We start from the raw sequence: 12,167 nt of genomic DNA, 5'->3' as shown, positions 1-12,167 counted from the left end.
ATTCCAAACTCTTTTAGGCGAGAGTATTTGACCTTTAGGGAGTTCCCTGTTGTTCACAGAGGGTGAAGATGGAGGAACTCTGTTTCTAGGAGGGGCTTGCTCTTCTCCTACTTGCTTCATTGCAGCTCAGGTTCTGATCCTTTAAAATGGATGCCTGAGTGGAGGGGAGGGAAGAGCAAGTGCTTGATAGCAAGGCCCAAACCTGGGAAAAAGCTTACCAGGGCTTGGTGCATTTTGGTCTGAATGGTTTGTAAATGCCCCTTGGGACCTGTGGATTCTCATGACCTCTTCCAAGAACATGAGCGCTTTTATCATCTCTGCCATCTCTTCTCTTTTAGACGTCAGGAATCGTGGAGCCGTTCTTGGAGCAGGGAATTGAGTGACTTTCTCAAGTGCACGTTGACACTCCGAATGTTTCTGCCAGTATCACAGAGGTTCAGTAGGTCTCATGAATGTCTTTCGAGCCTGGTATTCTCTAGAGATGTCTCCATGCCGGTATTCTCCATTGTAGCGGAACAACTCTCATCAATATGTCCGCATCTCTCCTCAATCTGTGCAGCCAGCTTTTCTGCCAGCTTCTCTTCGTGTCGCCCATAAAGTCGACTACAACAGCACTGGGCAAGTCTGAAAGTAACTCGGAGCCTCACCAGTAAGCTGATGACAGGCAGATCTTCCACTGTCTGCCCTTTCAGGTTCTGGAAACTTACCCGTGAACTTAGGTCTTAGGGCAGCAGCATTATCTCGAACTTACACAGCGTCCCGAACAAAAGACCTAAGCCAAACTCCACAAAGGGCGGCAACCCCACCATCACACTGATCCACCCAGAGAATTCTGCCCAGTTACCTTGGATCCACCAGCCACAACAAGCCTCGCGGTACACACCAAGATTCCACCTAGAATCCAACCGGTAACTGCCATCCCCAATGGTTGCTGAATATTGTCAGTGTTGGGGGAGGGGCTGCATCAAATGAGAGGTTCCTAAGTTAAATGTGATTCTATCCACTAGCGTGCCATTGTCCTTTTATCTTCCCTCTTTCCTTTGGTTCAGATCTGTATATACAGTACAAACGGAGGGAAGTGTGTCCAGTTTTAGTTTTCGGTTTCACACGTCTTGAAACTTTCTAAAAGCTCACAGTACACAGAGACCCCACTAAAGTAAACTCATGTTTGTGTAATATCCATTCACCCAGAATACATATCCGTCAGTTGCTTTCTGCTGAAACACCCACGTTCTCAGATAATGGATCCATTTGTTTCATGGGGGCTGAAATTCCGAAAAATGAATCCAATCCCAATGTGCATTTTACTGTCTGTCTTGTTTGCTCTTAGTACAGTTTTGCAGAGCTTCTTGTCTTTGTTTTAGGCTTATGCCGTTTCTTCTCTACTTAGGGTAGAATATGTCAATCATTCTAGCTGTTGGTAGAATTGTAAGACTATATCACGGACTCTGACGAAATTTTTTTCAAAATCGGCATTTGAGTTAGGTCACGATATGCTTTTTGTATCAATATTTATGAATATTAATGCACGCGTCTATGTTCTGAATATAAGTTTGTTGAGTACATTTAAGCTGCGATAGTGGGTCGATGCGTGCTGAATGATCCTTGACATCACTTTGAGTATTTTGTTTTGACTATTCATGTTTTCTTTGGTATATGTCAGCCAACCGTACCCTTTTGGTGTCTGTTTGTTTGTTTGATTGTTTGTTTGTTTGCTTGTGGTTGGTTTTGCAAACACATTAGGCCATGCATCACTCCGTTTGCTTCAATCAGAGATTCATATATGTGAATCACTTAAGTTAGAGCTAAAAATCACCAATGATTTCCTGCTATCCTCTCCCATCTTATTGCTTTGATGTCCTAATTGCCTTCTTCTTGTTTCTTGTTTGTAACTCACGCTCTTCATGCACTTCCAATAATGGTTTTTCTTATTTCCATTTCATCTTGCTACTTTACTATTCAGGGTAGAATTCTCAAACTTTCTTTTAGGATAAGTTTTGAACTGTTGAATTCTTTTAAGTTTGCTGGTCTGTGAATTTCCCTAGCTCTGCCGTTATTAGAAATGGCAGTAATGTGGCATAGGCTACCCATGATTACAGCTTTTTCTCATTCAGGATATGGCCTATGTCCTTGCACTCCTCCCTGTTCTGCAATATTTCTGCCGAGATATGAGCTGAAAGCCCTCTGGAGATTCTGTTGTGACTAAATTGCTTTCCTCTAGATGCAATTTAAATCACTGGGGTGATCATGAACTTTGTTGATTTGAATTATACAGCTGCAACTATGTCTATTGGGATTTCACCTCCTTTGGACGCTGTGTAGTTCCTGAAATCGTATAGATGATTCTTTCTTGTCTTTCAGCAAGTTTCAGTCTGACTTTTCTACAATTGTGTTTTCAGGCTTTTTTTGTTAATCTTGCTTTTCCTTCTGGGACTCTTGCGAATCATACTCTTTCATGCTTTGACTTACCCCAGGCTTCAACAGCAATGTTTGCATTGGTTTGCACTTCTTTTTCTATGTCTTCTTCTGATCGAGGGATTACTGTTCCCCTGTATTCACAGTCTTTCACGAGTCCGTCTGCATTTTCAAGTCTGCTTTGGACTGACTTAACCCTGGTGTAGTCTCATCCTTGGGTTTTCTGATATTATTTGGCTCGTTTTTAGAGTTTCTCTTCCCCTTTCCTGGTATACTGCCTTTTGTGATTCTGAGACACTGTTGTACTTCATGTTTTCCTCACCTCAGTTTTCAATACTTGCTCTGGTAGCATTTTGCAGTCTAGATGTATGAAAGCTTATTTTTTGGGCCTTCAAACTCTTTGGAACTGAAAATGGTACTTCCTGTTTCTTTTACTCTACTTCTTTTTCTCTACTGGTCAAGTAATATCAGGTATCTAATGTAGATTTATAGGGCTTTGTTAAGTGAAAATTTTAGACCATTGTGTGTACAAAGTTCCATGATATTTCTGTGAGGACAATTTTCCCTAGGCATTGATGCCATGTCCTGTTCCTGTGTGTGTTGTCTGGTATATCTCTAATTGCTGGTATTGCCTTTGTTGTGATGAGCACACCATATTATTTCAATTAGTAAAATTTCTTTTTATTGCACTTACCTCACAATTCTGAAAGTGCAGAGTACACTTCCTCTTCTGGAAATGAAGCTTAAAGGTTTTCAGCTCGGCATTCTGCTGTACGTTATATTGGAGTCTTTCCAAAACAGCAAACTGAGAGTGCGCTTGTGCTTTCTATTGCCATGGAAATGTCCCAATGATACCAGTTCTTCCCAGAGCTTCTCTGTCTTCAGAAACCCCAGTGGAAACATATGTATGGATGTCATACATCAGGGCCTGCTGGAATGATCCCGCAGACCGATCTTTGTGTCCTCTGGGTGGTACCATGTCAGTGCCATCCAAAATGTAGCATCTGCATTTGGGAGATAATGCTGAAGGTAATGCTCCAACTTCTCACGTTGTGGACTTTGACCACTCTTCCTTGATCCCTCATCCTTGGGTCATGGGTGAACGAATGCAACCACAGAGTTGTACCGAATTCTCTTCCTCAAACAAATCATAAATCCCTGTCCAGGTTCTGACTGTAGCAGATCCTAAAGCTTTTAATACTGATTTCATACCCAAGGGCCACTGAATCCCTCATACCAGATGCACGGCTTCTCTAGTTGGGCCCCACACGTGCTTTATAGGCAAAATGCCAAATTGATCCTGTGCCTGCAAGATGCAGTGGATGTGGCCATGGCACATATCAAAAATCTCAACCACACACGCCAATGTTGTTGCTTTCTTCCTGGGGTAAAAGGTCGGTTTGCTCTCTTGATAGAACCCACCACAACCCACAATGCACTCCAGATCCCTGAGACACAGCGTGTGTCATTATCTGTAGCTCTATACCACATTTTCCGCTGCCTCTGCTAGCTCAAATTTGGCAGAGCGAATCTTGGTCTCAGAATCTATTTTGGGGATATTTTGTGTTGATTTCTATGAGTTATGTCAGCCAAGCATCTGCTGTGCACTCTTCTAACACTCAGCGCATTACCCACAGTCCCATGTGTGCTGTCCTCTTGAGAGTGTGCGTCCAAGTAAAACAGAGTTTCACCTTTGCTGCTCCAACAGCTGAGGTCAGATCCTCCACAGATTTACATTCTCTACATTGCCTTCTCCTGCATCCAGTTTTTCTGAGGCCTCAGCCTGTCTTTGGAAGTAACAGACCACTCTTCGGAAAGTGTCCTGTGCCAAGGGCTGGGTGAGTGGAAGTTTACATTGCTGTGTACATGGGAGAGAGTGAGCGCAGTTTGCACTGGTTCTCTGCCAACTGGGCATCGATAAATCAACACTTTCCAGATGTAATTCACAGAAATGTGATGTTTGCTTAGCTCTGTTTTACATAAAGCCATGGTTGGGGGATGGTCCTTAGACTCCAATTTTGACATTGTGTCCATAACAGAGTTGCAGTTTTTAAGAAGGTAAATAGAATTGATTTACATGTTTTGGGATTTATATGAAAATGAAGTTATTGTTTGAAACGTACTAAATTAACCTAGAAGTCAGACTTGTCAATTTTTGTAACATTATGTCAGCTCTAATTAAAATGTAGACAGATAGAAAGTAAAATCGCAGTCCAAAATGTTGAAGGGGACATATCAACTCTTTACATTTGAAGCCTCTTACATCAACAGGAACCATGAAGTACCTATTGAAACCATGAAATAACCGAGAACCTGGGTTTCCATTGTGCATGTGGTGCCCTATACTGCCAAAGACACATACTGGCCAATGTTGGCTTTTCAAGGGGTAACATTCCTCTCTAGGAAAGTACAAGATAAACCAAACAAAATGTATACATTTAGGCTTGATTCCAAAAACACATACAGGCATTTTAGCTATGAGAACCCTGCTGCAGCTATGATAGGCTATTGAAAAGCAGGTGTTCTTCTATCAGTGATGAGAACGCTTAATCATCCGATCATGTCGGGTAAAACAATTTAACACAAACAAGTCTGCACCCCCAAAATATCGTGCACACGGTGATTGACTGAAGAGAAAGACGGTCCACAAAATCTGTGTCTTTAAAGTCTTTCACGACTTTTACAGTTCAGGTCACTATCTGACATAATATTTACCTATACTGCCTTGAAAAACTGAGGCCTAGTACATATTCAAGTTCAGTCAAAGATTCCTCTCACTTACTACACTCCCTTCACCCCTGAGAAGACATAAACCCAGCATATGCTGCATATAGTGGATGGTCATCATTTCTTTGTGTGAGCAAAGTATCCAATTCCTAACTATTTTAGGCGAGAGTATTTGACCTTTAAGGAGTTCACTGTTGTTCACAGAGTGTGAAGATGGAGGAACTCTGATTCTAGGAGGGGCTTGCTCTTCTCCTACTGGCTTCATTGCAGCTCAGGTTCTGATCCTTTAAAATGGATGCCTGAGTGGAGGGGAGGGAAGAGCAAGTGCTTGATAGCAAGGCCCAAACCTGGGAAAAGGCTTACCTGGGCTTGGTGCATTTTGGTCTGAATGGTTTGTAAATGCCCCTTGGGAACTCTGGATTCTCATGACCTCTTCCAAGAACATGAGCGCTTGTATCATCTCTGCCATCTCTTCTCTTTTAGACGTCAGGAATCGTGGAGCCGTTCTTGGAGCAGGGAATTGAGTGACTTTCTCAAGTGCACGTTGACACTCCGGATGTTTCTGCCAGTATCACAGAGGTTCAGTAGGTCTCATGAATGTCTTTCGAGCCTGGTATTCTCTAGAGATGTCTCCATGCCGGTATTCTCCATTGTAGCGGAACAACTCTCATCAATATGTGCGCATCTCTCCTCAATCTGTGCAGCCAGCTTTTCTGCCAGCTTCTCTTCGTGTCGCCCATAAAGTCGACTACAACAGCACTGGGCAAGTCTGAAAGTAACTCGGAGCCTCACCAGTAAGCTGATGACAGGCAGATCTTCCACTGTCTGCCCTTTCAGGTTCTGGAAACTTACCCGTGAACTTAGGTCTTAGGGCAGCAGCATTATCTCGAACTTACACAGCGTCCCGAACAAAAGACCTAAGCCAAACTACACAAAGGGCGGCAACCCCACCATCACACTGATCCACCCAGAGAATTCTGCCCAGTTACCTTGGATCCACCAGCCACAACAAGCCTCGCGGTACACACCAAGATTCCACCTAGAATCCAACCGGTAACTGCCATCCCCAATGGTTGCTGAATATTGTCAGTGTTGGGGGAGGGGCTGCATCAAATGAGAGGTTCCTAAGTTAAATGTGATTCTATCCACTAGCGTGCCATTGTCCTTTTATCTTCCCTCTTTCCTTTGGTTCAGATCTGTATATACAGTACAAACGGAGGGAAGTGTGTCCAGTTTTAGTTTTCGGTTTCACACGTCTTGAAACTTTCTAAAAGCTCACAGTACACAGAGACCCCACTAAAGTAAACTCATGTTTGTGTAATATCCATTCACCCAGAATACATATCCGTCAGTTGCTTTCTGCTGAAACACCCACGTTCTCAGATAATGGATCCATTTGTTTCATGGGGGCTGAAATTCCGAAAAATGAATCCAATCCCAATGTGCATTTTACTGTCTGTCTTGTTTGCTCTTAGTACAGTTTTGCAGAGCTTCTTGTCTTTGTTTTAGGCTTATGCCGTTTCTTCTCTACTTAGGGTAGAATATGTCAATCATTCTAGCTGTTGGTAGAATTGTAAGACTATATCACGGACTCTGACGAAATTTTTTTCAAAATCGGCATTTGAGTTAGGTCACGATATGCTTTTTGTATCAATATTTATGAATATTAATGCACGCGTCTATGTTCTGAATATAAGTTTGTTGAGTACATTTAAGCTGCGATAGTGGGTCGATGCGTGCTGAATGATCCTTGACGTCACTTTGAGTATTTTGTTTTGACTATTCATGTTTTCTTTGGTATATGTCAGCCAACCGTACCCTTTTGGTGTCTGTTTGTTTGTTTGATTGTTTGTTTGTTTGCTTGTGGTTGGTTTTGCAAACACATTAGGCCATGCATCACTCCGTTTGCTTCAATCAGAGATTCATATATGTGAATCACTTAAGTTAGAGCTAAAAATCACCAATGATTTCCTGCTATCCTCTCCCATCTTATTGCTTTGATGTCCTAATTGCCTCCTTCTTGTTTCTTGTTTGTAACTCACGCTCTTCATGCACTTCCAATAATGGTTTTTCTTATTTCCATTTCATCTTGCTACTTTACTATTCAGGGTAGAATTCTCAAACTTTCTTTTAGGATAAGTTTTGAACTGTTGAATTCTTTTAAGTTTGCTGGTCTGTGAATTTCCCTAGCTCTGCCGTTATTAGAAATGGCAGTAATGTGGCATAGGCTACCCATGATTACAGCTTTTTCTCATTCAGGATATGGCCTATGTCCTTGCACTCCTCCCTGTTCTGCAATATTTCTGCCGAGATATGAGCTGAAAGCCCTCTGGAGATTCTGTTGTGACTAAATTGCTTTCCTCTAGATGCAATTTAAATCACTGGGGTGATCATGAACTTTGTTGATTTGAATTATACAGCTGCAACTATGTCTATTGGGATTTCACCTCCTTTGGACGCTGTGTAGTTCCTGAAATCGTATAGATGATTCTTTCTTGTCTTTCAGCAAGTTTCAGTCTGACTTTTCTACAATTGTGTTTTCAGGCTTTTTTTGTTAATCTTGCTTTTCCTTCTGGGACTCTTGCGAATCATACTCTTTCATGCTTTGTCTTACCCCAGGCTTCAACAGCAATGTTTGCATTGGTTTGCACTTGTTTTTCTATGTCTTCTTCTGATCGAGGGATTTCTGTTCCCCTGTCTCCACAGTCTGTCACGAGTCCTTCTGCATTATCAAGTCTGCTTTGGACTGATTTTAGCCCTGGTATTGTATCATTCTTGAGTTTTCTGATAATATTTGGCTCGTTTTTAGAGTTTCTCTTCCACTTTCCTGGTATACTGCCTTTTGTGATTCTGAGACACTGTTGTACTTCATGTTTTCCTCACCTCAGTTTTCAATACATGCTCCGGTAGCGTTTTGCAGTCTAGATGTTTGAAAGCTTATTTTTTGGGCCTTCAAACTCTTTGGAACTGAAAATGGTACTTCCTGTTTCTTTTACTCTACTTCTTTATCTCTACTGGTCAAGTAATATCAGGTATCTAATATAGATTTATAGGGCTTTGTTAAGTGAAAATTTTAGACCATTGGGTGTACAAAGTTCCATGATATTTCTGTGAGGACTATTTTCCCTAAGCATTGATGCCATGTCCTGTTCCTGTGTGTGTTGTCTGGTATATCTCTAATTGCTGGTGTTGCCTTTGTTGTGATGAGCACACCATAGTATTTCAATTAGTAAAACTTCGTTTTATTGCACTTACCTCACAATTCTGAATGTGCAGAGTGCACTTCCTCTTCTGGAAATGAAGCTTAAAGGTTTTCAGCTCAGCATTCTGCTGTACGTCATATTGGAGTCTTCCAAAACAGCAAACTGAGAGTGCGCTTGTTCTTTCTATTGCCATGGGAATGTCCCAATGTTACCATTTCTTCCCAGAGCTTCTCTGTCTACAGAAACACCAGTGGAAACATATGTATGGATGTCTTATATCAGGGCCTGCTGGAATGATCCCACAGACCGATCTTTGTGTCCTCTGGGCGGTACCATGTCAGTGCCATCCAAAATGTAGCATCTGCATTTGGGAGATAATGCTGAAGGAAATGCTTCAACTTCTCACTTTGTGGACTTTGACCACTCTTCCTTGATCCCTCATCCTTGGGTCATGTTTGCACGAATGCAACCACAGAGCTGTACCGAATTCTCTTCCTCAAAACAATCCGTAATCCCTGTCCAGGTTCTGACTGTAGCAGATCCTAAAGCTTTTAATACTGATTTCAAACGCAATGGCCACTGAATCCCTGAGACCAGATGCACGGCTTCACTAGTTGAGCCCCACACGTGCTCTATTGGCAAAATGCCAAATTGATCCTGGCCCTTCAAGATGCAGTGGATGTGGCCATGGCACATATCAAATATCTCAACCTCACACGCCAATGTGGTTCTTTCTTCCTGGGGTAACAGGTCGGTTTGCTCTCTTGATAGAACCCACCACACCCCACAATGCACTCCAGATCCCTGAGACTCAGCCTGTGCCATTATCTGTAGCTCTATACCTCATTTTCCGCTGCCTCTGCTAGCTCAAATTTGGCAGAGCGGATCTTGGTCTCAGAATCAATTGTGGGGATATTTTGTGCTGATTTCTATGAGTTATGTCAGCCAAGCATCTGCTGTGCACTCTTCTAACACTCAGCGCATTACCCACAGTCCCATGTGTGCTGTCAGCTTGAGAGTGTGCGTCCAAGTATAACAGAGTTTCACCTTTGCTGCTCCATCAGCTGAAGTCAGATCCTCCACAGATTTCCATTCTCTACATTGCCTTCTCATGCTTCCAGGTTTTCTGAGGCCTCAGCCTGTCTTTGGAAGTAACAGACCACTCTTCGGAAAGTGTCCTGTGCCAAGGGCTGGGTGAGTGGAAGTTTACATTGCTGTGTACATGGGAGGGAGTGAGCGCAGGTTGCACTGGTTCTCTGCCAACTGGGCATCGATAAATCAACACTTTCCAGATGTAATTCACAGAAATGTGATGTTTGTTTAGCTCTGTTTTACATAAAGCCATGTTTGGAGGGATTGTCCGAAGACTCCAATTTTGACATTGTGTTGATAACACAGTTGCAATTTTTAGGAAGGTTATTAGAATTGATTTACATGTTTTGTAATTATATGAAAATGAAGTTAGTGTTTGAAACGTACTAAATTACCTAGAAGTCAGACTTGTCAATTTTTGTAACGTCATGTCAGCTCTAAGAAAAATGTAGACAGATATAAAGTAAAATCGCAGTCCAAAATGTTGAAGGGGACATGTCCACTCTTTACTGTTGAAGCCTCCAACACCAACATTAAACCTGAAATACCTATTGAAACCATGAAATAACCAAGAACCTGGGTTTCCATTGTGCATGTGGTGCCCTATACTCCCAATGACACATACTGGCCAATGTTGGCATTTCAAGGGGTAACATTCCTCTCTAGGAAAGTACAAGAAAAACCAAACAAAATGTATACATTTAGGCTTGATTCCAAAAGCACATACAGGCATATGTGCTATGAGAAACCTGCAGCAGCTATGCTAGGCTATTGAAAAACAGGTGTTCTTCTATCAGTGATGAGAACGCTTAATCATCCGATCATGTTGGGTAAAGCAATTTAACACAACCAAGTCTGCACCCCCAATATATCGTGCACCCGGTGATTGACTGAAGAGAAAGACGGTCCACAAAATCTGTGTCTGTAAAGTCTTTCACGACTTTTACAGTTCAGGTCACTATCTGACATAATATTTACCTATACTGCCTTGAAAAACTGAGGCCTAGTACATATTCAAGTTCAGTCAAAGATTCCTCTCACTTACTACACTCCCTTCACCCCTGAGAAGACATAAACCCAGCATATGCTGCATATAGGGGATGGTCATCATTTCTTTGTGTGAGCAAAGTATCCAATTCCTAACTATTTTAGGCGAGAGTATTTGACCTTTAAGGAGTTCACTGTTGTTCACAGATTGTGAAGATGGAGGAACTCTGATTCTAGGAGGGGCTTGCTCTTCTCCTACTGGCTTCATTGCAGCTCAGGTTCTGATCCTTTAAAATGGATGCCTGAGTGGAGGGGAGGGAAGAGCAAGTGCTTGATAGCAAGGCCCAAACCTGGGAAAAGGCTTAGCTGGGCTTGGTGCATTTTGGTCTGAATGGTTTGTAAATGCCCCTTGGGAACTCTGGATTCTCATGACCTCTTCCAAGAACATGAGCGCTTGTATCATCTCTGCCATCTCTTCTCTTTTAGACGTCAGGAATCGTGGAGCCGTTCTTGGAGCAGGGAATTGAGTGACTTTCTCAAGTGCACGTTGACACTCCGGATGTTTCTGCCAGTATCACAGAGGTTCAGTAGGTCTCATGAATGTCTTTCGAGCCTGGTATTCTCTAGAGATGTCTCCATGCCGGTATTCTCCATTGTAGCGGAACAACTCTCATCAATATGTTTGCATCTCTCCTCAATCCGTGCAGCCAGCTTTTCTGCCAGCTTCTCTTCGTGTCTCCCATATAGTCGACTTCAACAGGACTGGGCAATTCTGAAAGTACCTCGGAGCCTCACCAGTAAGCTGATGACTGGCAGATCTTCCACTGTCTGCCCTTTCAGGTTCTGGAAACTTACCCGTGAACTTAGGTCTTTGTTCAGTAGCATTATCTCGAACTTTCACAGCGTCCCGAACAAAAGACCTAAGCCAAACTCCACAAAGGGCGGCAGCCCCTCCATCACACTGATCCACCCAGAGAATTCTGCCCAGTTACCTTGGATCCACCAGCCACAACAAGCCTCGCGGTACACACCAAGATTCCACCTAGAATCCAACCGGTAACTGCCATCCCCAATGGTTGCTGAATATTGTCAGTGTTGGGGGAGGGGCTGCATCAAATGAGAGGTTCCTAAGTTAAATGTGATTCTATCCACTAGCGTGCCATTGTCCTTTTATCTTCCCTCTTTCCTTTGGTTCAGATCTGTATATACAGTACAAACGGAGGGAAGTGTGTCCAGTTTTAGTTTTCGGTTTCACACGTCTTGAAACTTTCTAAAAGCTCACAGTACACAGAGACCCCACTAAAGTAAACTCATGTTTGTGTAATATCCATTCACCCATAATACATATCCGTCAGTTGCTTTCTGCTGAAACACCCACGTTCTCAGATAATGGATCCATTTGTTTCATGGGGGCTGAAATTCCGAAAAATGAATCCAATCCCAATGTGCATTTTACTGTCTGTCTTGTTTGCTCTTAGTACAGTTTTGCAGAGCTTCTTGTCTTTGTTTTAGGCTTATGCCGTTTCTTCTCTACTTAGGGTAGAATATGTCAATCATTCTAGCTGTTGGTAGAATTGTAAGACTATATCACGGACTCTGACGAAATTTTTTTCAAAATCGGCATTTGAGTTAGGTCACGATATGCTTTTTGTATCAATATTTATGAATATTAATGCACGCGTCTATGTTCTGAATATAAGTTTGTTGAGTACATTTAAGCTGCGATAGTGGGTCGATGCGTGC

The sequence above is a fragment of the Camelus bactrianus genome, chromosome 8 (genome assembly GCF_048773025.1).
Source record: "Camelus bactrianus isolate YW-2024 breed Bactrian camel chromosome 8, ASM4877302v1, whole genome shotgun sequence".
NCBI lineage: Eukaryota > Metazoa > Chordata > Mammalia > Artiodactyla > Camelidae > Camelus > Camelus bactrianus.
Note: the sequence above shows the minus strand (reverse complement) of the source record.